This window comes from Chiloscyllium punctatum, chromosome 29 (assembly GCF_047496795.1).
Source record: "Chiloscyllium punctatum isolate Juve2018m chromosome 29, sChiPun1.3, whole genome shotgun sequence".
NCBI classification, from domain to species: domain Eukaryota; kingdom Metazoa; phylum Chordata; class Chondrichthyes; order Orectolobiformes; family Hemiscylliidae; genus Chiloscyllium; species Chiloscyllium punctatum.
In genome coordinates, this window is record NC_092767.1 from 47,176,578 (window position 1) to 47,204,042 (window position 27,465).

The following is a 27,465-nucleotide window of genomic DNA, read 5'->3' on the forward strand; positions in this document are numbered from 1 at the left end:
CTCTCTCCCAGGCAATTAGCCTGCGATACGATTTGCTGGAGTGTGGGATGTCATTCCGAATGTGGATTAGCATTGGGAAGCTCAGAAATAGGGAACACCCAACTGTGCTGAGTGTGGGGCAGTGGGATTCATTTGGGATCAGCAGACGGAAGCTGAGGCATAAAGCAAAAACTCAATCCCTGGGAAAAGAGGGTGGAAGCTCTTCAGATTCAATAACCAAATGAAGACGCTCTGTTGGAACACAGTCTCTGGAATCTGGATGTGGGAATCATTGCTGAGCTGGCTATGAAGGACGCAGTGGCAGAAATGTACTGAACAATTTCAGATATTCCTCTTAGAAATCAAGACATGGAAGCAGCAATCAGGCCATTCAGCCCATCTGATATTGTGGCACTAACTCAGAGATGATTCTCTTACAATGCAGGTATCCCTCCGACTGAAACGCTGACAGTGTAGCTCTCCCTAATTCATGACCCTCTGACAGTGCAGCACTACCCCCATATTTACCTTCTGACATTGCGGGAATCCCTCATTACTGACCCCCTTGACAGCGCAGCACTCCCTCAGTAGTGACCTCCTCACAGTGCAGCACTCCCTCAGTACTGACTCTCTGAAAGTGTAGCCCTCCCACAAACTGACCGTCTGACAGTCCAGCACACCCTCAGTACTGACCCTCCGACAGTGTGGCACTCCCTCAGTACTGACCCCATGACAGTGCAGCACTCCCTCAGCACTGACACTCTGACATTACAGTGCTTCCTCCGTCCTGACCCTCTGACAGTGCTGCACTCTTTCCATCCTGATCCACTCACAGTGCAGCACCCCCTCAAGTTCTGACGCTCTGACATTGCAGAACTCCCACAATACTGATCCTCTGGCAGTGTAGCACTCCCACAGTACTGATGCTCTGGCAGTGTAGCACTCCCTCAGTACTGAACCTCTGACAGTGTGACACTCCCTCCGGAATGACACTCTGACAGTGCAGCACTCCCGCAGGACTGATCCTCTGACATTGCGGCACTCCCTCAGTACTGACCCTCTGACAAGGCAACACTCCCTCAGTACTGACCCTCTGACTGTGCAGCAGTCCCGCAGTACTGACACCCTGACAGTGCAGTACTCCCTCAGTACAGACCCTCCGACAGTGTGACACTCCCTCAGTACTGACCTCTGACAGTGTGGTACTGCCTCAGTGCAGACCCTCTGATTGTTTCACACTCCCTCAGTACTGACTCTCTGACAGTGTGGCATACCCTCACTACTGACCCTCCAACAGTGCAGCACTCCCTCAGTACAGACCCTCTGACAGTGCATCTCTCCCTCAGTATTGACACTCTGACTGTGCAGCACACCCTCAGTGCCGACCCACTGACAGTGCAGCACTCCTTCAGGACTGAACTGCTGACAGTGCAGCACTCCCTCAGTACTGACTCTTTGGCAGTGCAGCACTCACACTTTGTGATGCTCTGACAGTGTGGTACTCGCTTAATAATGACCCCTCTGCCAGTGCAGCACTCCCTCAGTACTGACCATCTGACAGTGCAGCAGTCCCTCAGTACTGACCCTCTGACATTGCCTCACTCCCTCAGTGCAGACCCTCTGATTGTGTCACAGTGCCTCAGTACTCACCCTCTGACATTGCAGCACTCCCTCAGTACTGAACCTCCGACAGTGCAGCACTTACTCAGTACTGAAACTCTGACAGTGCAGCACTCCCTCAGTACCGACGCCTGTGACAGCGTGGCACTCCCTCAGCAATGACCCTCTGGCAGTGCAGCACTCCCTCCGTATTGACACTCTGACAGTGCAGCACTCCCTCAGTACTGACCCTCTGACAGCGTGGCACTCCCTCAGTACTGACCCTCAGGCAGTGCAGCACTCATTCAGTGCCGACGCTCGGACAGCGCAGCACTCCCTCAGTAATGACCCACTGACAGTGTGGCAATCCTTCAGTACTGATCCTCTGACAGTGTGACACTCCCTCAGTGCTGACCCTCTGACAGTGCAGCACTCCCTCAGTAGTGACCCTCTGGCAGTGTAGCAGACCCTCAGTACTGACCCTCTGACAGTGTGACACTCCCTCAGTACTGACCATCTGACAGTGTGACACTCCCTCAGTACTGCAACTCTGACAGTGCAGCACTCCCTCAGTAGTGACCCTCTGACAGCGCAGCACTCCCTCAGTTGTGACCCTCTGACAGTGTGGCAATCCTTCAGTACTGATCCTCTGACAGTGTGACACTCCCTCAGTGCTGACCCTCTGACAGTACAGCACGCCCTCAGTACTAAAACTCTGACAGTGCAGCACTCCCTCAGTAGTGACCCTCTGGCAGTGTAGCAGACCCTCAGTACTGACCCTCTGACAGTGTGACACTCCCTCAGTACTGACCATCTGACAGTATGGCACTCCCTCAGTACTGACCCTCTGAGAGTGCTACACTCCCTCAGTACTGACCCTCTGACAGTGTAGCAGACCCTCAGTACTGACACTCTGACAGTGTGACACTCCCTCAGTACTGACCCTCTGACAGTGCAGCACTCCCTCAGTACTACACCGTTGGCAGTGTAGCAGACCATCATTACTGACCCTCAGACAGTGTGGCACTCCCTCAGTACTGACCCTCTGAGAGTGCTACACTCCCTCAGTACTGACCCTCTGACAGTGTGGCACTCCCTCAGTGCTGACCCTCTGACAGTACAGCTCTCCCTCAGTTCTCACCCTCTGACAGTGCAGAACTCCCTCAGTGCTGACCCTCTCAGTGTGACAATTCCTCAGTACTGACCCTCTGACATTGCAGCACACCCTCAGTGCTGACCCTCTGACAGTGTTGCACAGCCTCAGTACTGACCCTCTGACAGTGCAGCACTCCCTCAGTACTGACCCTCTGACAGTGCGGCACTCCCACAGTACTGACCCTCTGACAGTGTGGCACTCCCTCAGTACTGACCATCTGACAGTGCAGCACGCCCTCAGTACTGACCCTCTGACAGTATTGCACAGCCTCAGTACTAAACCTCTGTCAGTGCAGCACTCCCTCAGTACTGACCCTCTGACTGTGCAGCAGTCCCGCAGTACTGACACCCTGACAGTGCAGTACTCCCTCAGTACAGACCCTCCGACAGTGTGACACTCCCTTAGTACTGACCTCTGACAGTGTGGTACTGCCTCAGTGCAGACCCTCTGATTGTTTCACACTCCCTCAGTACTGACTCTCTGACAGTGTGGCATACCCTCACTACTGACCCTCCAACAGTGCAGCACTCCCTCAGTACAGACCCTCTGACAGTGCATCTCTCCCTCAGTATTGACACTCTGACTGTGCAGCACACCCTCAGTGCCGACCCACTGACAGTGCAGCACTCCTTCAGGACTGAACTGCTGACAGTGCAGCACTCCCTCAGTACTGACTCTTTGGCAGTGCAGCACTCACACTTTGTGATGCTCTGACAGTGTGGTACTCGCTTAATAATGACCCCTCTGCCAGTGCAGCACTCCCTCAGTACAGACACTCTGACAGTGCAGCACTCCCTCAGTCCTGACCCTCTGACATTGCCTCACTCCCTCAGTGCAGACCCTCTGATTGTGTCACACTGCCTCAGTACTCACCCTCTGACATTGCAGCACTCCCTCAGTACTGAACCTCCGACAGTGCAGCACTTACTCAGTACTGAAACTCTGACAGTGCAGCACTCCCTCAGTACCGACGCCTGTGACAGCGTGGCACTCCCTCATCAATGACCCTCTGGCAGTGCAGCACTCCCTCCGTATTGACACTCTGACAGTGCAGCACTCCCTCAGTACTGACCCTCTGACAGCACTCCCTCAGTCCTGACCCTCTGACATTGCCTCACTCCCTCAGTGCAGACCCTCTGATTGTGTCACACTGCCTCAGTACTCACCCTCTGACAGTGCATCTCTCCCTCAGTATTGACACTCTGACTGTGCAGCACACCCTCAGTGCCGACCCACTGACAGTTCAGCACTCCTTCAGGACTGAACTGCTGACAGTGCAGCACTCCCTCAGTACTGACTCTTTGGCAGTGCAGCACTCACACTTTGTGATGCTCTGACAGTGTGGTACTCGCTTAATAATGACCCCTCTGCCAGTGCAGCACTCCCTCAGTACAGACACTCTGACAGTGCAGCACTCCCTCAGTCCTGACCCTCTGACATTGCCTCACTCCCTCAGTGCAGACCCTCTGATTGTGTCACACTGCCTCAGTACTCACCCTCTGACATTGCAGCACTCCCTCAGTACTGAACCTCCGACAGTGCAGCACTTACTCAGTACTGAAACTCTGACAGTGCAGCACTCCCTCAGTACCGACGCCTGTGACAGCGTGGCACTCCCTCATCAATGACCCTCTGGCAGTGCAGCACTCCCTCCGTATTGACACTCTGACAGTGCAGCACTCCCTCAGTACTGACCCTCTGACAGCGTGGCACTCCCTCATCAATGACCCTCTGGCAGTGCAGCACTCCCTCCGTATTGACACTCTGACAGTGCAGCACTCCCTCAGTACTGACCCTCTGACCGCGCAGCACTACCTCAGTAATGACCCTCTGACAGTGTGGCAATCCTTCAGTGCTGACCCTCTGACAGTACAGCACGCCCTCAGTACTAAAACTCTGACAGTGCAGCACTCCCTCAGTAGTGACCCTCTGGCAGTGTAGCAGACCCTCAGTACTGACGCTCTGACAGTGTGACACTCCCTCAGTACTGAACATCTGACAGTGGGACACTCCCTCATCACTGAAACTCTGTCAGTGCAGCACTCCCTCAGTAGTGACCCTCTGACAGTGTAGCAGACCCTCAGTACTGACACTCTGACAGTGTAACACTCCCTCAGTACTGACCATCTGACAGTGCAGCAGTCCCTCAGTACTGACCCTCTGACAGTGCAGCACTCCCTCAGTACTACACCGTTGGCAGTGTAGCAGACCATCATTACTGACCCTCAGACAGTGTGACACTCCCTCAGTACTGATGGTCAGACAGTGTGGCACTCCCTCAGTACTGACCCTCTGAGAGTGCTACACTCCCTCAGTACCGACCCTCTGACAGTGCGGCATTCCCTCAGTGCTGACCCTCTGACAGTACAGCGCTCCCTCAGTTCTCACCCTCTGACAGAGCAGAACTCCCTCAGTGCTGACCCTCTCAGTGTGACAATTCCTCAGTACTGACACTCTTACATTGCAGCACACCCTCAGTGCTGACCCTCTGACAGTGTTGCACAGCCTCAGTACTGACCCTCTGACAGTGCAGCACTCCCTCAGTACTGACCCTCTGACAGTGCGGCACTCCCACAGTACTAACCCTCTGAGAGTGTGGCACTCCCTCAGTACTGACCATCTGACAGTGCAGCACGCCCTCAGTACTGACCCTCTGACAGTGTTGCACAGCCTCAATACTGAACCTCTGACAGTGCAGCACTCCCTCTGTACTGACCCTCTGACAGTGTGGCACTCCCTCAGTAGTGACTTTCTGAGAGTGCTACATTCCCTCCGTATTGACACTCTGACTGTGCAGCACTCCCAGAGTACTTACCCACTGACAGTGCAGCACTCCCTCAGTACTGACCCTCTGATAGTGTGACACTCCCTCAGTGCTGACCCTCTGACAGTGCAGCACTCCCTCAGTGTGATACTTCCTCAGTACTGACCGTCTGACATTTCGGCACACCCTCAGTGCTGACCCTCTGACAGTGTTGCACAGCCTCAGTACTGACCCTCTGACAGTGTGGCACTCCATCAGTACTGACCCTCTGACAGTGCGGCACTCCCACAGTACTGACCCTCTGACAGTGTGGCACTCCCTCAGTACTGACCCTCTGATAGTGTGACACTCCCTCAGTGCTGACCCTCTGACAGTGCAGCACTCCCTCAGTGTGATACTTCCTCATTACTGACCATCTGACAGTGCAGCATGCCCTCAGGACTGACCCTCTGACAGTGTTGCACAGCCACAGTACTGACCCTCTGACAGTGCAGCACTCCCTCAGTACTGACTTTATGAGAGTGCTACACTCCCTCAGCACTGACTCTCTGACTGTGCAGCACTCGCAGAGTACTGACCCTCAGACAGTGCAGCACTCCCTCAGTACTGACCCTCTGACAGTATGACACTTCCTCAGTACTGACCCTCTGACATTGCAGCACACCCTCAGTGCTGACCCTCTGACAGTGTTGCACAGCCTCAGTACTGACCCTCTGATATTGCAGCACTCCACCAGTGCTGACCCTCTGATATTGCAGCACTCCCTCAGTGCTGACCCACTGGCGGTGCAGCACTCCCTCAGTATTGACCCTCTGGCAGTGTGACAATCCTGCAGCAGTGACCCTCTAACAGGGCAGCACTCCCTCAGTACTGACACTGACAGTGCAGCACTCCCTCAGAACTGACCCTCTGACAGTGTTGTAGTCCATCAGTACTGACCCTCTGACAGTGCAGCACTTCCTCAGTGATGACCCACTGACATTGCAGCACTCCCTCAGAACTGACCCACTGACATTGCAGCACTCCCTCAGTACTGACACTCTGACAGTTTGACAGTGTTGTAATCCCTCAGTACTGACACTCTGACAGTGCAGCACTCCCTCAGTACTGACCCTCTGACAGTGTGACACTCCCACAGTTCTGACACTCTGACAGTGCATACTCCCTCAGTACTGACACTCTGACAGTGCAGCACTCCCTCAGTACTGACGCTCTCAGTGTGACACTGCCTCAGTACTGACCCACTGACATTGCAGCACTCCCTCAGTCCTGATCCTCCACCAGAGTTGCAATACCTCAGTACTCATACTCTGACAATGCAGCACTCCCTCAGTACTGTCCCTCTGACAGTGTGGCACTCCCTCAGTTCTGATCCTCTGACAGTGTAGCACTCACTCAGTACTGAGCCCTCTGACATTGCAGCACTCCCTCAGTGCTGACCCTTTCACTGTGCAGCACTCCCTCAATACTGTCCCTCTGACAGTGTGGCACTCCCTCAGTACTGAGCCTCTTTATAGTGTGCCCCAGTCCCTCAGTACTGACACTCTGACTGTGCAGCACTCCCTCAGTACTGTCCCTCTGACAGTGTGGCACTCCCTCAGTTCTGATCCTCTGACAGTGTAGCACTCACTCAGTACTGAGCCCTCTGATATTGCAGCACTCGCTCAGTGCTGACCCTTTCACTGTGCAGCACTCCCTCAATACTGACCCTCTGACAGTGTGACACTTCCTCAGTACTGACCCTCTGACATTGCAGCACACCCTCAGTGCTGACCCTCTGACAGTGTTGCACAGCCTCAGTACTGACCCTCTGACAGTGTGGCACTCACTCAGTACTGACCCTCTGACAGTGCGGCACTCCCACAGTACTGACCCTCTGACAGTGTGGCACTCCCTCAGTACTGACCATCTGACAGTGCAGCATGCCCTCAGTACTGACCCTATGACAGTGTTGCACAGCCTCAGTACTGACCCTCTGACAGTGCAGCACTCCCTCTGTAATGACCCTCTGACAGTTTGGCACTCCCTCAGTACTGACTTTCTGAGAGTGCTACACTCCCTCAGCACTGACTCTCTGACTGTGCAGCACTCCTAGAGTACTGACCCTCAGACAGTGCAGCTCTCCCTCAGTATTGACCCTCTGACAGTGTAGCAGACCCTCAGTACTGACACTCTGACAGTGTGACACTCCCTCAGTACTGACCATCTGACAGTGCAGCAGTCCCTCAGTACTGACCCTCTGACAGTGCAGCACTCCCTCAGTACTACACCGTTGGCAGTGTAGCAGACCATCATTACTGACCCTCAGACAGTGTGACACTCCCTCAGTACTGATGGTCAGACAGTGTGGCACTCCCTCAGTACCGACCCTCTGAGAGTGCTACACTCCCTCAGTACTGACCCTCTGACAGTGTGGCACTCCCTCAGTGCAGACCCTCTGACAGTACAGCGCTCCCTCAGTTCTCACCCTCTGACAGTGCAGAACTCCCTCAGTGCTGACCCTCTCAGTGTTACAATTCCTCAGTACTGACACTCTGACATTGCAGCACACCCTCAGTGCTGACCCTCTGACAGTGTTGCACAGCCTCAGTACTGACCCTCTGACAGTGCAGCACTCCCTCAGTACTGACCCTCTGACAGTGCGGCACTCCCACAGTACTGACCCTCTGACAGTGTGGCACTCCCTCAGTACTGACCATCTGACAGTGCAGCACGCCCTCAGTACTGACCCTCTGACAGTGTTGCACAGCCTCAGTACTGAACCTCTGACAGTGCAGCACTCCCTCTGTACTGACCCTCTGACAGTGTGGCACTCCCTCAGTAGTGACTTTCTGAGAGTGCTACATTCCCTCCGTATTGACACTCTGACTGTGCAGCAATCCCAGAGTACTGACCCTCTGACAGTGCAGCACTCCCTCCATACTGACCCTCTGATAGTGTGACACTCCCTCAGTGCTGACCCTCTGACAGTGCAGCACTCCCTCAGTACTGACCCTCTGACAGTGTGACACTCCCTCAGTGCTGACCCTCTGACAGTACAGCGCTCCCTCATTTCTCACCCTCTGACAGTGCTGACCCTCTCAGTGTGATACTTCCTCAGTACTGACCCTCTGACATTGCAGCACACCCTCAGTGCTGACCCTCTGACAGTGTTGCACAGCCTCAGTACTGACCCTCTGACAGTGTGGCACTCCCTCAATACTGACCCTCTGACAGTGCGGCACTCCCACAGTACATGACCCTCTGACAGTGTGGCACTCCCTCAGAGCTGACCATCTGACAGTGCAGCATGCCCTCAGTAATGACCCTATGACAGTGTTGCACAGCCTCAGTACTGACCCTCTGACAGTGCAGCACTCCCTCTGTAATGACCCTCTGACAGTTTGGCACTCCCTCAGTACTGACTTTCTGAGAGTGCTACACTCCCTCAGCACTGACTCTCTGACTGTGCAGCACTCCCAGAGTACTGACCCTCAGACAGTGCAGCACTCCCTCAGTACTGACCCTCTGACAGTGTGACTCTCCCTCAGTCCTTACCTTCTGTCATTGCAGCACTCCCTCAGATTGACACTGCTTCAGTACTGACCCTCTGACAGTGCAGCAGTCCCTCAATACTGACCCTCTGACAGTGTGGTTCTCCCTCATTTCTGACCCTCTGACAGAGTGGTACTCCCTCAGTACTGACCCTCTGACAGTGTGTCACTCCCTCAGAACGGACCCTCTGACAGTTTGCCACTCCCTCAGGACTGACCCTCAGGAAGTGCAGCACTCATTCAGTGCCGACGCTCCGACTGCGCAGCACTGCCTCAGGAGTGACCCTCTGACAGTGTGGCAATCATTCAGTACTGACCCTCTGACAGTGTGGCACTCCCTCAGTACTGATCCTCTGACAGTGTGACACTCCCTCAGTGCTGACCCTCTGAGAGTACAGCAATCCCTCAGTTATGAAACACTAAAAGTGCAGCACTCCCTCAGTATTGACACTCTGACTGTGCAGCACTCCCTCAGTGCTGACCCTCTGACAGTGCAGCACTCCCTCAGTAGTGACCCTCTGACAGTGTAGTAGACCCTCAGTACTGACCATCTGACAGTGTGACACTCCCTCAGTACTGACCTCTCTGACATTGCAGCACTCCCTCAGTGCTGACACTCTCAGTGTGACACTTCTTCAGTACTGAACCTTGACAGTACATTACTCCCTCAGTGCTGAACCTCTGACTGTGCAGCACTCGCTCAGTATTGACACTCTGACTGTGCAGCACTCCCACAGTACTGATCCTCTGATATTGCAGCACTCCCTCAATACTGACCCTATGACAGTGTGGCACTCCCTCAGTACTGACTAGCTGAGAGTGCTACACTCCCTCAGCACTGACCCTCTGACAGTGTGGCACACACTCAGTGCTGACCGTCTGGCAGTGCAGCACTCCGTCAGTACTGACACTCTGACTGTGCAGCACTCCCTCAGTACTGATTCTCTGACATTGCAGCACTCCCTCAGTACTGACCCTCTGACAGTATGACACTCCCTCAGTACTGACCATCTGACAGTGCAGCACGCCCTCAGTACTGACCCTCTGACAGTGTGGCACAGCCTCAGTACTGACCCTCTGACAGTGCAGCACTCCCTCAGTACTGATTCTCTGACATTGCAGCACTCCCTCAGTACTGACCCTCTGACAGTATGACACTCCCTCAGTACTGACCATCTGACAGTGCAGCACTCCCTCATTACTGACCCTCTGACAGTGTGACACTCCCTCAGTACCCATGGTCTGACAGTGTGGCAATCCCTCAGTACTGATGGTCTGACAGTGTGGCACACCCTCAGTACTGACTCTCTGAGAGTGCTACACTCCCTCAGTACTGGCCCTCTGACAGTGTGGCACTCCCTCAGTACTGCACCTTTGGCAGTGAGGCAGACCCTCAGTACTGACCCTCTGACAGTGTGGTACTCCCTCAGCACTGATCCTCTGACAGTTTGGCCCTCCCTCAGTACTGAAACTGATAGTGAAGCACTTCCTCAGTACTGACCCCTCTGACAGTGCAGCACTCCCTCAGTAATGACAATCAGACAGTGCAGCACTCCCTCAGTACTGATTCACTGACATTGCAGCACTCCCTCAGTACTGACCCTCTGACAGTGTGACACTCCCTCAGTAATGACCATCTGACAGTGCAGCACTCCCTCAGTACTGAAACTCTGACAGTGCAGCACTCCCTCAGTACTGACCCCTCTGACAGTGCAGCACTCCCTCAGTTCAGACTCTCTGGCAGTGCAGCACCCCCTCAGTACTGACGCCTGTGATAGCATTGCACTCCCTCAGTACTGATCCTCTGGCAGTGCTGCATTCATTCAGTACCGACCCTCCGACAGTGCAGCACTCCCTCAGTACTGAATCTCTGGAAGTGCAGTACTTCCTCAGTACAGATCCTCTGACAGTGCGGCACTCCCTCAGTACTGCACCTTTGGCTGTGTAACAGACCCTCAGTACTGACCCTCTGACAGTATGACACTCCCTCAGTACTGATGTTGTGACAGTGCGGCACTCCCTCAGTACTGACAGTCTGAGAGTACGACACTCCCTCAGTACTGATGGTCTGACAGTGTGGCATTCCCTCAGAACTGACACTCTGACAGTGTTACACTCCCTCAGTACTGACCCTCTGACAGTGCAGCACTCCCTCAGTACTGCACCTTTGGCAGTGTAGCTGACCCTCAGTACTGACCCTCTGACAGTGTGGCACTCCCTCAGTACTGACCCTCTGAGAGTGCTACACTCCCTCAGTACTGACCCTCTGACAGTGTGGCACTACCTCAGTGCTGACCATCTGACAGCACAGCGCTCCCTCAGTACTCACCCTCTGACAGTGCAGAACTCCCTCAGTGCTGACCCTCTCAGTGTGACACTTCCTCAGTACTGACACTCTGACATTGCAGCACATCCTCAGTGCTGACCCTCTGACAGTGCTGCACTCCCTCAGTACTGACACTGTGACAGCGTGGCACTCCCTAAGTACTGAGCCTTTGACAGTGAGGTCCACCCTCAGTACTGACCCTGTGACAGTGGAGCATTCTCTCAGTATTGACCCTTTGACAGTGCAGCACTCCCTCGGTACAGACCACTCTGACAGTGTGGCAATCCCCTCAGTACTGACCCTCTGACTGTGTGGCACTCCCGCAGTACAAACCATCTGACATTGCACCAATCCCTCAGTGCTGAAACTCTGAGAGTGCAGCACTCCCTCAGTACGACCGTCTGATATTGCGGCACTCCCTCAGTACTGACCCTCTGACAGTTCAGCAATCTCGCAGTACTGACCCACTAACAGTGCGGCACTCCCAAAGTACTGACCGTCTGACAGTTCAGAACTCCCTCAGTACTGACCCTCCAACAGTGTGGCACTCCCTCAGTGCTGACCCTTTGACATTGCAACACTCCCTCAGTACAGACCCTCTGACAGTGTGACACTCCCTGAGTACTGACCATTTGACATTGCAACACTCCCTCAGTATAGACCCTCTGACAGTGTGACACTCCCTCAGTACTGATCCTTTGACATTGCAACAATCCCTCAGTGCTGACACTCTGACAGTGCAGCAGCCCCTCAATACTGACCTTCTGACAGTCTGGTACTCCCTCAGTACTGACCCTCTGACAGAGTGGTACTCCCTCAGTACTGACCCTCTGACAGAGCAGCACTCCCTCAGTACTGACAATCTGACAGTGCAGCACTCCCTCAGGACTGACCCTCCGACAGTGTGACACTCCCTCAGGACTGACCCTTTGACATTGCAAATCTCCCTCAGTACTGACACTCTGACAGTGTGACAGTCCCGACGTACAAACCATCTGACATTGCACCAATCCCTCAGTGCTGACACTCTGACAGTGCAGCAGTCCCTCAATACTGACCCTCTGACAGTGTGGCACTCCATCAGTACTGACCCTCTGACAGAGTGGTACTCCCTCAGTACTGACATTCTGACAGTGAAGCACTCCCTCAGTACTGACCCCTCTGATAGTGCAGCTCTCCCTCAGTACTGACAGACAGTGCAGCACTCCCTCAGTACTGACCTTCTGACATTGCAGCACTTCCTCAGTTTGACACTGCCTCAGTACTGACCCTCTGACAGTTCAGCACTCCCTCAATACTGTCCCTCTGACAGTGTAATACTCCCTCAGCACTGACCTCTCTGACATTGCAGCACTCCCTCAGTGCTGACACTCTCAGTGTGACACTTCTTCAGTACTGAACCTTGACAGTACATTACTCCCTCAGTGCTGAACCTCTGACTGTGCAGCACTCGCTCAGTATTGACACTCTGACTGTGCAGCACTCCCACAGTACTGATCCTCTGATATTGCAGCACTCCCTCAATACTGACCCTATGACAGTGTGGCACTCCCTCAGTACTGACTAGCTGAGAGTGCTACACTCCCTCAGCACTGACCCTCTGACAGTGTGGCACACACTCAGTGCTGACCGTCTGGCAGTGCAGCACTCCGTCAGTACTGACACTCTGACTGTGCAGCACTCCCTCAGTACTGATTCTCTGACATTGCAGCACTCCCTCAGTACTGACCCTCTGACAGTATGACACTCCCTCAGTACTGACCATCTGACAGTGCAGCACGCCCTCAGTACTGACCCTCTGACAGTGTGGCACAGCCTCAGTACTGACCCTCTGACAGTGCAGCACTCCTTCAGTACTGATTCTCTGACATTGCAGCACTCCCTCAGTACTGACCCTCTGACAGTATGACACTCCCTCAGTACTGACCATCTGACAGTGCAGCACTCCCTCATTACTGACCCTCTGACAGTGTGACACTCCCTCAGTACCCATGGTCTGACAGTGTGGCAATCCCTCAGTACTGATGGTCTGACAGTGTGGCACACACTCAGTACTGACTCTCTGAGAGTGCTACACTCCCTCAGTACTGGCCCTCTGACAGTGTGGCACTCCCTCAGTACTGCACCTTTGGCAGTGAGGCAGACCCTCAGTACTGACCCTCTGACAGTGTGGTACTCCCTCAGCACTGATCCTCTGACAGTTTGGCCCTCCCTCAGTACTGAAACTGATAGTGATGCACTTCCTCAGTACTGACCCCTCTGACAGTGCAGCACTCCCTCAGTAATGACAATCAGACAGTGCAGCACTCCCTCAGTACTGATTCACTGACATTGCAGCACTCCCTCAGTACTGATTCTCTGACATTGCAGCACTCCCTCAGTACTGACCCTCTGACAGTATGACACTCCCTCAGTACTGACCATCTGACAGTGCAGCACGCCCTCAGTACTGACCCTCTGACAGTGTGGCACAGCCTCAGTACTGACCCTCTGACAGTGCAGCACTCCCTCAGTACTGATTCTCTGACATTGCAGCACTCCCTCAGTACTGACCCTCTGACAGTATGACACTCCCTCAGTACTGACCATCTGACAGTGCAGCACTCCCTCATTACTGACCCTCTGACAGTGTGACACTCCCTCAGTACCCATGGTCTGACAGTGCAGCACTCCCTCAGTACTGATTCACTGACATTGCAGCACTCCCTCAGTACTGATTCTCTGACATTGCAGCACTCCCTCAGTACTGACCCTCTGACAGTATGACACTCCCTCAGTACTGACCATCTGACAGTGCAGCACGCCCTCAGTACTGACCCTCTGACAGTGTGGCACAGCCTCAGTACTGACCCTCTGACAGTGCAGCACTCCCTCAGTACTGATTCTCTGACATTGCAGCACTCCCTCAGTACTGACCCTCTGACAGTATGACACTCCCTCAGTACTGACCATCTGACAGTGCAGCACTCCCTCATTACTGACCCTCTGACAGTGTGACACTCCCTCAGTACCCATGGTCTGACAGTGTGGCAATCCCTCAGTACTGATGGTCTGACAGTGTGGCACACCCTCAGTACTGACTCTCTGAGAGTGCTACACTCCCTCAGTACTGGCCCTCTGACAGTGTGGCACTCCCTCAGTACTGCACCTTTGGCAGTGAGGCAGACCCTCAGTACTGACCCTCTGACAGTGTGGTACTCCCTCAGCACTGATCCTCTGACAGTTTGGCCCTCCCTCAGTACTGAAACTGATAGTGAAGCACTTCCTCAGTACTGACCCCTCTGACAGTGCAGCACTCCCTCAGTAATGACAATCAGACAGTGCAGCACTCCCTCAGTACTGATTCACTGACATTGCAGCACTCCCTCAGTACTGACCCTCTGACAGTGTGACACTCCCTCAGTAATGACCATCTGACAGTGCAGCACGCCCTCAGTACTGACCCTCTGACAGTGTGACAATCCCTCAGTACCCATGGTCTGACAGTGTGGCACTCCCTCAGTACTGAACCTCTGACAGGGCAGCACTCCCTCATTATTGACACTCTGACTGTGCAGCACTCCCAGAGGACTGGTCCTCTGACATTGCATCACTCCCTCAGTACTGACCCTCTGACAGTGTGACACTCCCTCAGTACTGACCATCTGACAGTGCAGCACTCCCTCAGTACTGACCCTCTGACAGTGCAGCACTCCCTCAGTAAAGCACCTTTGGCAGTGTAGCAGACCGTCAGTACTGACCCTCTGACAGTATGACACTCCTTCAGTACTGACACTCTGACAGTGTGACAGTCCCGACGTATAAACCATCTGACATTGCACCAATCCCTCAGTGCTGACACGCTGACAGTGCAGCAGTCCCTCAATACTGACCCTCTGACAGTGTGGCACTCCATCAGTACTGACCCTCTGACAGAGTGGTACTCCCTCAGTACTGACACTCTGACAGTGAAGCACTCCCTCAGTACTGACCCCTCTGATAGTGCAGCACTCCCTCAGTACTGACAGACAGTGCAGCACTACCTCAGAACTGACCTTCTGACATTGCAGCACTTCCTCAGTTTGACACTGCTTCAGTACTGACCCTCTGACAGTGCAGCACTCCCTCAACACTGTCCCTCTGACAGTGTAATACTCCCTCAGCACTGACCTCTCTGACATTGCAGCACTCCCTCAGTGCTGACCCTCTGACTGTGCAGCAGTCCCTCAATACTGACCCTCTGACAGTGTGGTACTCCCTCAGTACTGACCCTCTGATAGAGTGGTACTCCCTCAGTACTGACCCTCTGACAGTGTGTCACTCCCTCAGAACGGACCGTCTGACAGTATGTCACTCCCTCAGGACTGACCCTCTGACAGTGCAGCACTCCCTCAGTACTGACCCTCTGACAGTGCAGCACTCCCACAGTACTGACCATCTGACAGTGCAGCACTCCCTCAGTACTGACCGTCCGACAGTGTGACACTCCCTCAGTACTGACCCTTTGACATTGCAACTTTCCCTCAGTACTGACACTCTGACAGCGTGACAGTCCCGAAGTACAAACCATCTGACATTGCACCAATCTCTCAGTGCTCACACTCTGACAGTGCAGCAGTCCCTCAATACCGACCCTCTGACAGTGTGGTACTTCCTCAGTACTGACCCTCTGACAGTGTGTCACTCCCTCAGAACGGACCCTCTGAAAGTATGGCACTCCCTCAGTACTGACCCTCTGACCGTGCAGCACTCCCTCAGTACTGACATTCTTAACGTGCAGCACTCCCTCAGTACTGACCTTCTGACATTGCAGCACTCCCTCAGTGCCGAGACTCTCAGTGTGACACTTCTTCAGCACTGAACCTTTGACAGTACATTACTTCCTCAGTGCTGAACCTCTGACTGTGCAGCACTCGCTCAGTATTGACACTCTAACTGTGCAGCACTCCCTCAATACTGATCCTCTGACATTGCAGCACTCCCTCAATACTGACCCTCTGACAGTGTGGTACTCCCTCAGGACTGACGAGCTGAGAGTGCTACACTCCCTCAGTGCTGACCCTCTGACTGTGCAGCACTCCCTCAATACTATCCCTCTGACAGTGTGGCACTCCTTCATCACTGACCTCTCTGACATTGCAGCACTCTCTCATTGCTAACCCTCTGACTGTGCAGCAATCCCTCAGTACTGACCCTCTGAAAGTGCGGCACTCCATCAGTACTGACTCTCTGACTGTGCAGCACTCCCTCAGTACTGACCCTCAGAAAGTGCCGCATTCACTCAGTACTGACCCTCTGAAAGTGCAGCACTCCCTCAATACTGTCCCTCTGAAAGTGTGGCACTCCCTCAGCACTGATCCTCTGAAAGTGCAGCACTCCCAGTACTGACACTGTGACAGTGAAGCACACCCTCAGTACTGACCCTCTGACAGTGCAGCACTCCCTCAGTACTGCAAATTTGGCAGTGCAGCACTCCCTCAGTACTGACCCTCTGACAGTGTGACACTCATTCAGTACTGAACTTCTGACAGTGTGGCACTCCCTTAATACTGAAACTCTGACAGTGCAGCACTCCCTCAGAACTGGCCCTCTGACAGTGCAGCACTCCCTCAGTACTGACCCTCTGACAGTGATGCACTCCCTCAGTACTGACCCTCTGACAGTGCAGCACTCCCTCAGTACTGACCCTCTGACAGTGCAGCACTCCCTCAGTACTGACCCTCTGACAGTGTGGCACTCCCTCAGTACTGACCCTCTGATATTGCAGCACTCCCTCAGTGCTGACCCTCTGATATTGCAGCACTCCCTCAGTGCTGACCCACTGACGGTGCAGCACTCCCTCAGTATTGACCCTCTGGCAGTGTGACAATCCTGCAGCAGTGACCCTCTAACAGGGCAGCACTCCCTCAGTACTGACACTGACAGTGCAGCACTCCCTCAGAACTGACCCTCTGACAGTTTTGTAGTCCCTCAGTACTGACCCTCTGACAGTGCAGCACTCCCTCAGTGATGACCCACTGACAGTGCAGCACTCCCTCAGAACTGACCCTCTGACATTGCAGCACTCCCTCAGTACTGACACTCTGACAGTTTGACAGTGTTGTAATCCCTCAGTACTGACACTCTGACAGTGAAGCACTATTCCCTCAATCCTTGACCCTCTGACAGTGTGAAACTCCCACAGTTCTGACACTCTGACAGTGCATACTCCCTCAGTACTGACACTCTGACAGTGCAGCACTCCCTCAGTACTGACGTTCTCAGTGTGACACTGCCTCAGTACTGACCCACTGACATTGCAGCACTCCCTCAGTCCTGATCCTCCACCAGAGTTGCAATACCTCAGTACTCATACTCTGACAATGCAGCACTCCCTCAGTACTGTCCCTCTGACAGTGTGGCACTCCCTCAGTTCTGATCCTCTGACAGTGTAGGACTCACTCAGTACTGAGCCCTCTGACATTGCAGCACTCCCTCAGTGCTGACCCTTTCACTGTGCAGCACTCCCTCAATACTGTCCCTCTGACAGTGTGGCACTCCCTCAGTACTGAGCCTCTTTATAGTGTGCCGCAGTCCCTCAGTACTGACACTCTGACTGTGCAGCACTCCCTCAGTACTGACCCTCTGACAGTTTTGCGCTCCCTCAGTGCTGACCCTCTGACATTGCAGCAATCCCTCAGTACTGATCCCTCTGAAAGGGAAACACTCCCTCAGAAATGACCGACTGACAGTACAGCACTCCCTCAGACCTGACCCTCTGACAGTGCAGCACTCCCTCAGTACTGACCCTCTGACAGTGCAGCACTCCCTTAGTACTGAAACTCTGACAGTGCAGCACTCCCTCAGTACTGACCCCTCTGACAGTGCAGCACTCCCTCAGTACAGACTCTCTGGCAGTGCAGCACCCCCTCAGTACTGACGCCTGTGATAGCATGGCACCCCCTCAGTACTGATCCTCTGGCAGTGCTGCATTCATTCAGTACCGACCCTCCGACAGTGCAGCACTCCCTCAGTACTGAATCTCTGGAAGTGCAGTACTTCCTCAGTACAGATCCTCTGACAGTGCGGCACTCCCTCAGTACTGCACCTTTGGCAGTGTAGCAGACCCTCAGTACTGACACTCTGACAGTATGACACTCCCTCAGTACTGATGTTGTGACAGTGCGGCACTCCCTCAGTACTGACAGTCTGAGAGTACGACACTCCCTCAGTACTGATGGTCTGACAGTGTGGCATTCCCTCAGAACTGACACTCTGACAGTGTTACACTCCCTCAGTACTGACCCTCTGACAGTGCAGCACTCCCTCAGTACTGCACCTTTGGCAGTGTAGCTGACCCTCAGTACTGACCCTCTGACAGTGTGGCACTCCCTCAGTACTGACCCTCTGAGAGTGCTACACTCCCTCAGTACTGACCCTCTGACAGTTCAGCAATCTCGCAGTACTGACCCACTAACAGTGCGGCACTCCCAAAGTACTGACCGTCTGACAGTTCAGAACTCCCTCAGTACTGACCCTCCAACAGTGTGGCACTCCCTCAGTGCTGACCCTTTGACATTGCAACACTCCCTCAGTACAGACCCTCTGACAGTGTGACACTCCCTCAGTACTGACCATTTGACATTGCAACACTCCCTCAGTATAGACCCTCTGACAGTGTGACACTCCCTCAGTACTGATCCTTTGACATTGCAACAATCCCTCAGTGCTGACACTCTGACAGTGCAGCAGCCCCTCAATACTGACCTTCTGACAGTCTGGTACTCCCTCAGTACTGACCCTCTGACAGAGTGGTACTCCCTCAGTACTGACCCTCTGACAGAGCAGCACTCCCTCAGTACTGACAATCTGACAGTGCAGCACTCCCTCAGGACTGACCCTCCGACAGTGTGACACTCCCTCAGGACTGACCCTTTGACATTGCAAATCTCCCTCAGTACTGACACTCTGACAGTGTGACAGTCCCGACGTACAAACCATCTGACATTGCACCAATCCCTCAGTGCTGACACTCTGACAGTGCAGCAGTCCCTCAATACTGACCCTCTGACAGTGTGGCACTCCATCAGTACTGACCCTCTGACAGAGTGGTACTCCCTCAGTACTGACATTCTGACAGTGAAGCACTCCCTCAGTACTGACCCCTCTGATAGTGCAGCTCTCCCTCAGTACTGACAGACAGTGCAGCACTCCCTCAGTACTGACCTTCTGACATTGCAGCACTTCCTCAGTTTGACACTGCCTCAGTACTGACCCTCTGACAGTTCAGCACTCCCTCAATACTGTCCCTCTGACAGTGTAATACTCCCTCAGCACTGACCTCTCTGACATTGCAGCACTCCCTCAGTGCTGACACTCTCAGTGTGACACTTCTTCAGTACTGAACCTTGACAGTACATTACTCCCTCAGTGCTGAACCTCTGACTGTGCAGCACTCGCTCAGTATTGACACTCTGACTGTGCAGCACTCCCACAGTACTGATCCTCTGATATTGCAGCACTCCCTCAATACTGACCCTATGACAGTGTGGCACTCCCTCAGTACTGACTAGCTGAGAGTGCTACACTCCCTCAGCACTGACCCTCTGACAGTGTGGCACACACTCAGTGCTGACCGTCTGGCAGTGCAGCACTCCGTCAGTACTGACACTCTGACTGTGCAGCACTCCCTCAGTACTGATTCTCTGACATTGCAGCACTCCCTCAGTACTGACCCTCTGACAGTATGACACTCCCTCAGTACTGACCATCTGACAGTGCAGCACGCCCTCAGTACTGACCCTCTGACAGTGTGGCACAGCCTCAGTACTGACCCTCTGACAGTGCAGCACTCCTTCAGTACTGATTCTCTGACATTGCAGCACTCCCTCAGTACTGACCCTCTGACAGTATGACACTCCCTCAGTACTGACCATCTGACAGTGCAGCACTCCCTCATTACTGACCCTCTGACAGTGTGACACTCCCTCAGTACCCATGGTCTGACAGTGTGGCAATCCCTCAGTACTGATGGTCTGACAGTGTGGCACACACTCAGTACTGACTCTCTGAGAGTGCTACACTCCCTCAGTACTGGCCCTCTGACAGTGTGGCACTCCCTCAGTACTGCACCTTTGGCAGTGAGGCAGACCCTCAGTACTGACCCTCTGACAGTGTGGTACTCCCTCAGCACTGATCCTCTGACAGTTTGGCCCTCCCTCAGTACTGAAACTGATAGTGATGCACTTCCTCAGTACTGACCCCTCTGACAGTGCAGCACTCCCTCAGTAATGACAATCAGACAGTGCAGCACTCCCTCAGTACTGATTCACTGACATTGCAGCACTCCCTCAGTACTGATTCTCTGACATTGCAGCACTCCCTCAGTACTGACCCTCTGACAGTATGACACTCCCTCAGTACTGACCATCTGACAGTGCAGCACGCCCTCAGTACTGACCCTCTGACAGTGTGGCACAGCCTCAGTACTGACCCTCTGACAGTGCAGCACTCCCTCAGTACTGATTCTCTGACATTGCAGCACTCCCTCAGTACTGACCCTCTGACAGTATGACACTCCCTCAGTACTGACCATCTGACAGTGCAGCACTCCCTCATTACTGACCCTCTGACAGTGTGACACTCCCTCAGTACCCATGGTCTGACAGTGCAGCACTCCCTCAGTACTGATTCACTGACATTGCAGCACTCCCTCAGTACTGATTCTCTGACATTGCAGCACTCCCTCAGTACTGACCCTCTGACAGTATGACACTCCCTCAGTACTGACCATCTGACAGTGCAGCACGCCCTCAGTACTGACCCTCTGACAGTGTGGCACAGCCTCAGTACTGACCCTCTGACAGTGCAGCACTCCCTCAGTACTGATTCTCTGACATTGCAGCACTCCCTCAGTACTGACCCTCTGACAGTATGACACTCCCTCAGTACTGACCATCTGACAGTGCAGCACTCCCTCATTACTGACCCTCTGACAGTGTGACACTCCCTCAGTACCCATGGTCTGACAGTGTGGCAATCCCTCAGTACTGATGGTCTGACAGTGTGGCACACCCTCAGTACTGACTCTCTGAGAGTGCTACACTCCCTCAGTACTGGCCCTCTGACAGTGTGGCACTCCCTCAGTACTGCACCTTTGGCAGTGAGGCAGACCCTCAGTACTGACCCTCTGACAGTGTGGTACTCCCTCAGCACTGATCCTCTGACAGTTTGGCCCTCCCTCAGTACTGAAACTGATAGTGAAGCACTTCCTCAGTACTGACCCCTCTGACAGTGCAGCACTCCCTCAGTAATGACAATCAGACAGTGCAGCACTCCCTCAGTACTGATTCACTGACATTGCAGCACTCCCTCAGTACTGACCCTCTGACAGTGTGACACTCCCTCAGTAATGACCATCTGACAGTGCAGCACGCCCTCAGTACTGACCCTCTGACAGTGTGACAATCCCTCAGTACCCATGGTCTGACAGTGTGGCACTCCCTCAGTACTGAACCTCTGACAGGGCAGCACTCCCTCATTATTGACACTCTGACTGTGCAGCACTCCCAGAGGACTGGTCCTCTGACATTGCATCACTCCCTCAGTACTGACCCTCTGACAGTGTGACACTCCCTCAGTACTGACCATCTGACAGTGCAGCACTCCCTCAGTACTGACCCTCTGACAGTGCAGCACTCCCTCAGTAAAGCACCTTTGGCAGTGTAGCAGACCGTCAGTACTGACCCTCTGACAGTATGACACTCCTTCAGTACTGACACTCTGACAGTGTGACAGTCCCGACGTATAAACCATCTGACATTGCACCAATCCCTCAGTGCTGACACGCTGACAGTGCAGCAGTCCCTCAATACTGACCCTCTGACAGTGTGGCACTCCATCAGTACTGACCCTCTGACAGAGTGGTACTCCCTCAGTACTGACACTCTGACAGTGAAGCACTCCCTCAGTACTGACCCCTCTGATAGTGCAGCACTCCCTCAGTACTGACAGACAGTGCAGCACTACCTCAGAACTGACCTTCTGACATTGCAGCACTTCCTCAGTTTGACACTGCTTCAGTACTGACCCTCTGACAGTGCAGCACTCCCTCAACACTGTCCCTCTGACAGTGTAATACTCCCTCAGCACTGACCTCTCTGACATTGCAGCACTCCCTCAGTGCTGACCCTCTGACTGTGCAGCAGTCCCTCAATACTGACCCTCTGACAGTGTGGTACTCCCTCAGTACTGACCCTCTGATAGAGTGGTACTCCCTCAGTACTGACCCTCTGACAGTGTGTCACTCCCTCAGAACGGACCGTCTGACAGTATGTCACTCCCTCAGGACTGACCCTCTGACAGTGCAGCACTCCCTCAGTACTGACCCTCTGACAGTGCAGCACTCCCACAGTACTGACCATCTGACAGTGCAGCACTCCCTCAGTACTGACCGTCCGACAGTGTGACACTCCCTCAGTACTGACCCTTTGACATTGCAACTTTCCCTCAGTACTGACACTCTGACAGCGTGACAGTCCCGAAGTACAAACCATCTGACATTGCACCAATCTCTCAGTGCTCACACTCTGACAGTGCAGCAGTCCCTCAATACCGACCCTCTGACAGTGTGGTACTTCCTCAGTACTGACCCTCTGACAGTGTGTCACTCCCTCAGAACGGACCCTCTGAAAGTATGGCACTCCCTCAGTACTGACCCTCTGACCGTGCAGCACTCCCTCAGTACTGACATTCTTAACGTGCAGCACTCCCTCAGTACTGACCTTCTGACATTGCAGCACTCCCTCAGTGCCGAGACTCTCAGTGTGACACTTCTTCAGCACTGAACCTTTGACAGTACATTACTTCCTCAGTGCTGAACCTCTGACTGTGCAGCACTCGCTCAGTATTGACACTCTAACTGTGCAGCACTCCCTCAATACTGATCCTCTGACATTGCAGCACTCCCTCAATACTGACCCTCTGACAGTGTGGTACTCCCTCAGGACTGACGAGCTGAGAGTGCTACACTCCCTCAGTGCTGACCCTCTGACTGTGCAGCACTCCCTCAATACTATCCCTCTGACAGTGTGGCACTCCTTCATCACTGACCTCTCTGACATTGCAGCACTCTCTCATTGCTAACCCTCTGACTGTGCAGCAATCCCTCAGTACTGACCCTCTGAAAGTGCGGCACTCCATCAGTACTGACTCTCTGACTGTGCAGCACTCCCTCAGTACTGACCCTCAGAAAGTGCCGCATTCACTCAGTACTGACCCTCTGAAAGTGCAGCACTCCCTCAATACTGTCCCTCTGAAAGTGTGGCACTCCCTCAGCACTGATCCTCTGAAAGTGCAGCACTCCCAGTACTGACACTGTGACAGTGAAGCACACCCTCAGTACTGACCCTCTGACAGTGCAGCACTCCCTCAGTACTGCAAATTTGGCAGTGCAGCACTCCCTCAGTACTGACCCTCTGACAGTGTGACACTCATTCAGTACTGAACTTCTGACAGTGTGGCACTCCCTTAATACTGAAACTCTGACAGTGCAGCACTCCCTCAGAACTGGCCCTCTGACAGTGCAGCACTCCCTCAGTACTGACCCTCTGACAGTGATGCACTCCCTCAGTACTGACCCTCTGACAGTGCAGCACTCCCTCAGTACTGACCCTCTGACAGTGCAGCACTCCCTCAGTACTGACCCTCTGACAGTGTGGCACTCCCTCAGTACTGACCCTCTGATATTGCAGCACTCCCTCAGTGCTGACCCTCTGATATTGCAGCACTCCCTCAGTGCTGACCCACTGACGGTGCAGCACTCCCTCAGTATTGACCCTCTGGCAGTGTGACAATCCTGCAGCAGTGACCCTCTAACAGGGCAGCACTCCCTCAGTACTGACACTGACAGTGCAGCACTCCCTCAGAACTGACCCTCTGACAGTTTTGTAGTCCCTCAGTACTGACCCTCTGACAGTGCAGCACTCCCTCAGTGATGACCCACTGACAGTGCAGCACTCCCTCAGAACTGACCCTCTGACATTGCAGCACTCCCTCAGTACTGACACTCTGACAGTTTGACAGTGTTGTAATCCCTCAGTACTGACACTCTGACAGTGAAGCACTATTCCCTCAATCCTTGACCCTCTGACAGTGTGAAACTCCCACAGTTCTGACACTCTGACAGTGCATACTCCCTCAGTACTGACACTCTGACAGTGCAGCACTCCCTCAGTACTGACGTTCTCAGTGTGACACTGCCTCAGTACTGACCCACTGACATTGCAGCACTCCCTCAGTCCTGATCCTCCACCAGAGTTGCAATACCTCAGTACTCATACTCTGACAATGCAGCACTCCCTCAGTACTGTCCCTCTGACAGTGTGGCACTCCCTCAGTTCTGATCCTCTGACAGTGTAGCACTCACTCAGTACTGAGCCCTCTGACATTGCAGCACTCCCTCAGTGCTGACCCTTTCACTGTGCAGCACTCCCTCAATACTGTCCCTCTGACAGTGTGGCACTCCCTCAGTACTGAGCCTCTTTATAGTGTGCCGCAGTCCCTCAGTACTGACACTCTGACTGTGCAGCACTCCCTCAGTACTGACCCTCTGACAGTTTTGCGCTCCCTCAGTGCTGACCCTCTGACATTGCAGCAATCCCTCAGTACTGATCCCTCTGAAAGGGAAACACTCCCTCAGAAATGACCGACTGACAGTACAGCACTCCCTCAGACCTGACCCTCTGACAGTGCAGCACTCCCTCAGTACTGACCCTCTGACAGTGCAGCACTCCCTTAGTACTGAAACTCTGACAGTGCAGCACTCCCTCAGTACTGACCCCTCTGACAGTGCAGCACTCCCTCAGTACAGACTCTCTGGCAGTGCAGCACCCCCTCAGTACTGACGCCTGTGATAGCATGGCACCCCCTCAGTACTGATCCTCTGGCAGTGCTGCATTCATTCAGTACCGACCCTCCGACAGTGCAGCACTCCCTCAGTACTGAATCTCTGGAAGTGCAGTACTTCCTCAGTACAGATCCTCTGACAGTGCGGCACTCCCTCAGTACTGCACCTTTGGCAGTGTAGCAGACCCTCAGTACTGACACTCTGACAGTATGACACTCCCTCAGTACTGATGTTGTGACAGTGCGGCACTCCCTCAGTACTGACAGTCTGAGAGTACGACACTCCCTCAGTACTGATGGTCTGACAGTGTGGCATTCCCTCAGAACTGACACTCTGACAGTGTGACACACCCTCAGTACTGACCCTCTGACATTGCAGCACTCCCTCAGTACTGACACTCTGACAGTGTGACACTCCCACAGTACTGACCCTCTGACAGTGTGACACTCCCTCAGTACTGACCATCTGACAGTACATCACTCCCTCAGTACCGAAACTCTGACAGTGCAGCATTCCCTCAATACTGTCCCTCTGAATGTGTGGCACTCCCTCAGTACTGATCCTCTGAAAGTGCAGCACTCCCAGTACTGACACTGTGACAGTGAAGCACACCCTCAGTACTGACCCTCTGACAGTGCAGCACTCCCTCAGTACTGCAAATTTGGCAGTGCAGCACTCCCTCAGTACTGACCCTCTGACAGTGTGGCACTCCCTCAGTACTGACCCTCTGATATTGCAGCACTCCCTCAGTGCTGACCCTCTGATATTGCAGCACTCCCTCAGTGCTGACCCACTGACGGTGCAGCACTCCCTCAGTATTGACCCTCTGGCAGTGTGACAATCCTGCAGCAGTGACCCTCTAACAGGGCAGCACTCCCTCAGAACTGACACTGACAGTGCAGCCCTCCCTCAGAACTGACCCTCTGACAGTGTTGTAGTCCCTCAGCACTGACCTCTCTGACATTGCAGCACTCTCTCATTGCTAACCCTCTGACTGTGCAGCAATCCCTCAGTACTGACCCTCTGAAAGTGCGGCACTCCATCAGTACTGACTCTCTGACTGTGCAGCACTCCCTCAGTACTGACCCTCAGAAAGTGCAGCACTCCCTCAGGACTGACCCTCTGAAAGTGCAGCACTCCCTCAATACTGTCCCTTTGAAAGTGTGGCACTCCCTCAGTACTGATCCTCTGAAAGTGCAGCACTCCCCGTACTGACACTGTGACAGTGAAGCACACCCTCAGTACTGACCCTCTGACAGTGCAGCACTCCCTCAGTACTGAACATTTGGCAGTGCAGCACTCCCTCAGTAGTGACCCCTCTGACAGTGCAACACTCATTCAGTACTGAACTTCTGACAGTGTGGCACTCCCTCAATACTGAAAGTCTGACAGTGCAGCACTCCCTCAGAACTGGCCCTCTGACAGTGCAGCACTCCCTCAGTACTGACCCTCTGACAGTGCAGCACTCCCTCAATACTATCCCTCTGACAGTGTTGTAGTCCCTCAGCACTGACCTCTCTGACATTGCAGCACTCTCTCATTGCTAACCCTCTGACTGTGCAGCAATCCCTCAGTACTGACCCTCTGAAAGTGCGGCACTCCATCAGTACTGACTCTCTGACTGTGCAGCACTCCCTCAGTACTGACCCTCAGAAAGTGCAGCACTCCCTCAGTACTGACCCTCTGAAAGTGCAGCACTCCCTCGATACTGTCCCTCTGAAAGTGTGGCACTCCCTCAGTACTGATCCTCTGAAAGTGCAGCACTCCCCGTACTGACACTGCGACAGTGAAGCACACCCTCAGTACTGACCCTCTGACAGTGCAGCACTCCCTCAGTACTGCACATTTGGCAGTGCAGCACTCCCTCAGTAGTGACCCCTCTGACAGTGCAACACTCATTCAGTACTGAACTTCTGACAGTGTGGCACTCCCTTAATACTGAAACTCTGACAGTGCAGCACTCCCTCAGAACTGGCCCTCTGACAGTGCAGCACTCCCTCAGTACTGACCCTCTGACAGTGATGCACTCCCTCAGTACTGACCCACTGACAGTGCAGCACTCCCTCAGTACTGACCCTCTGACAGTGCAGCACTCCCTCAGTACTGACCCTCTGACAGTGTGGCACTCCCTCAGTACTGACCCTCTGATATTGCAGCACTCCCTCAGTGCTGACCCTCTGATATTGCAGCACTCCCTCAGTGCTGACCCACTGACGGTGCAGCACTCCCTCAGTATTGACCCAT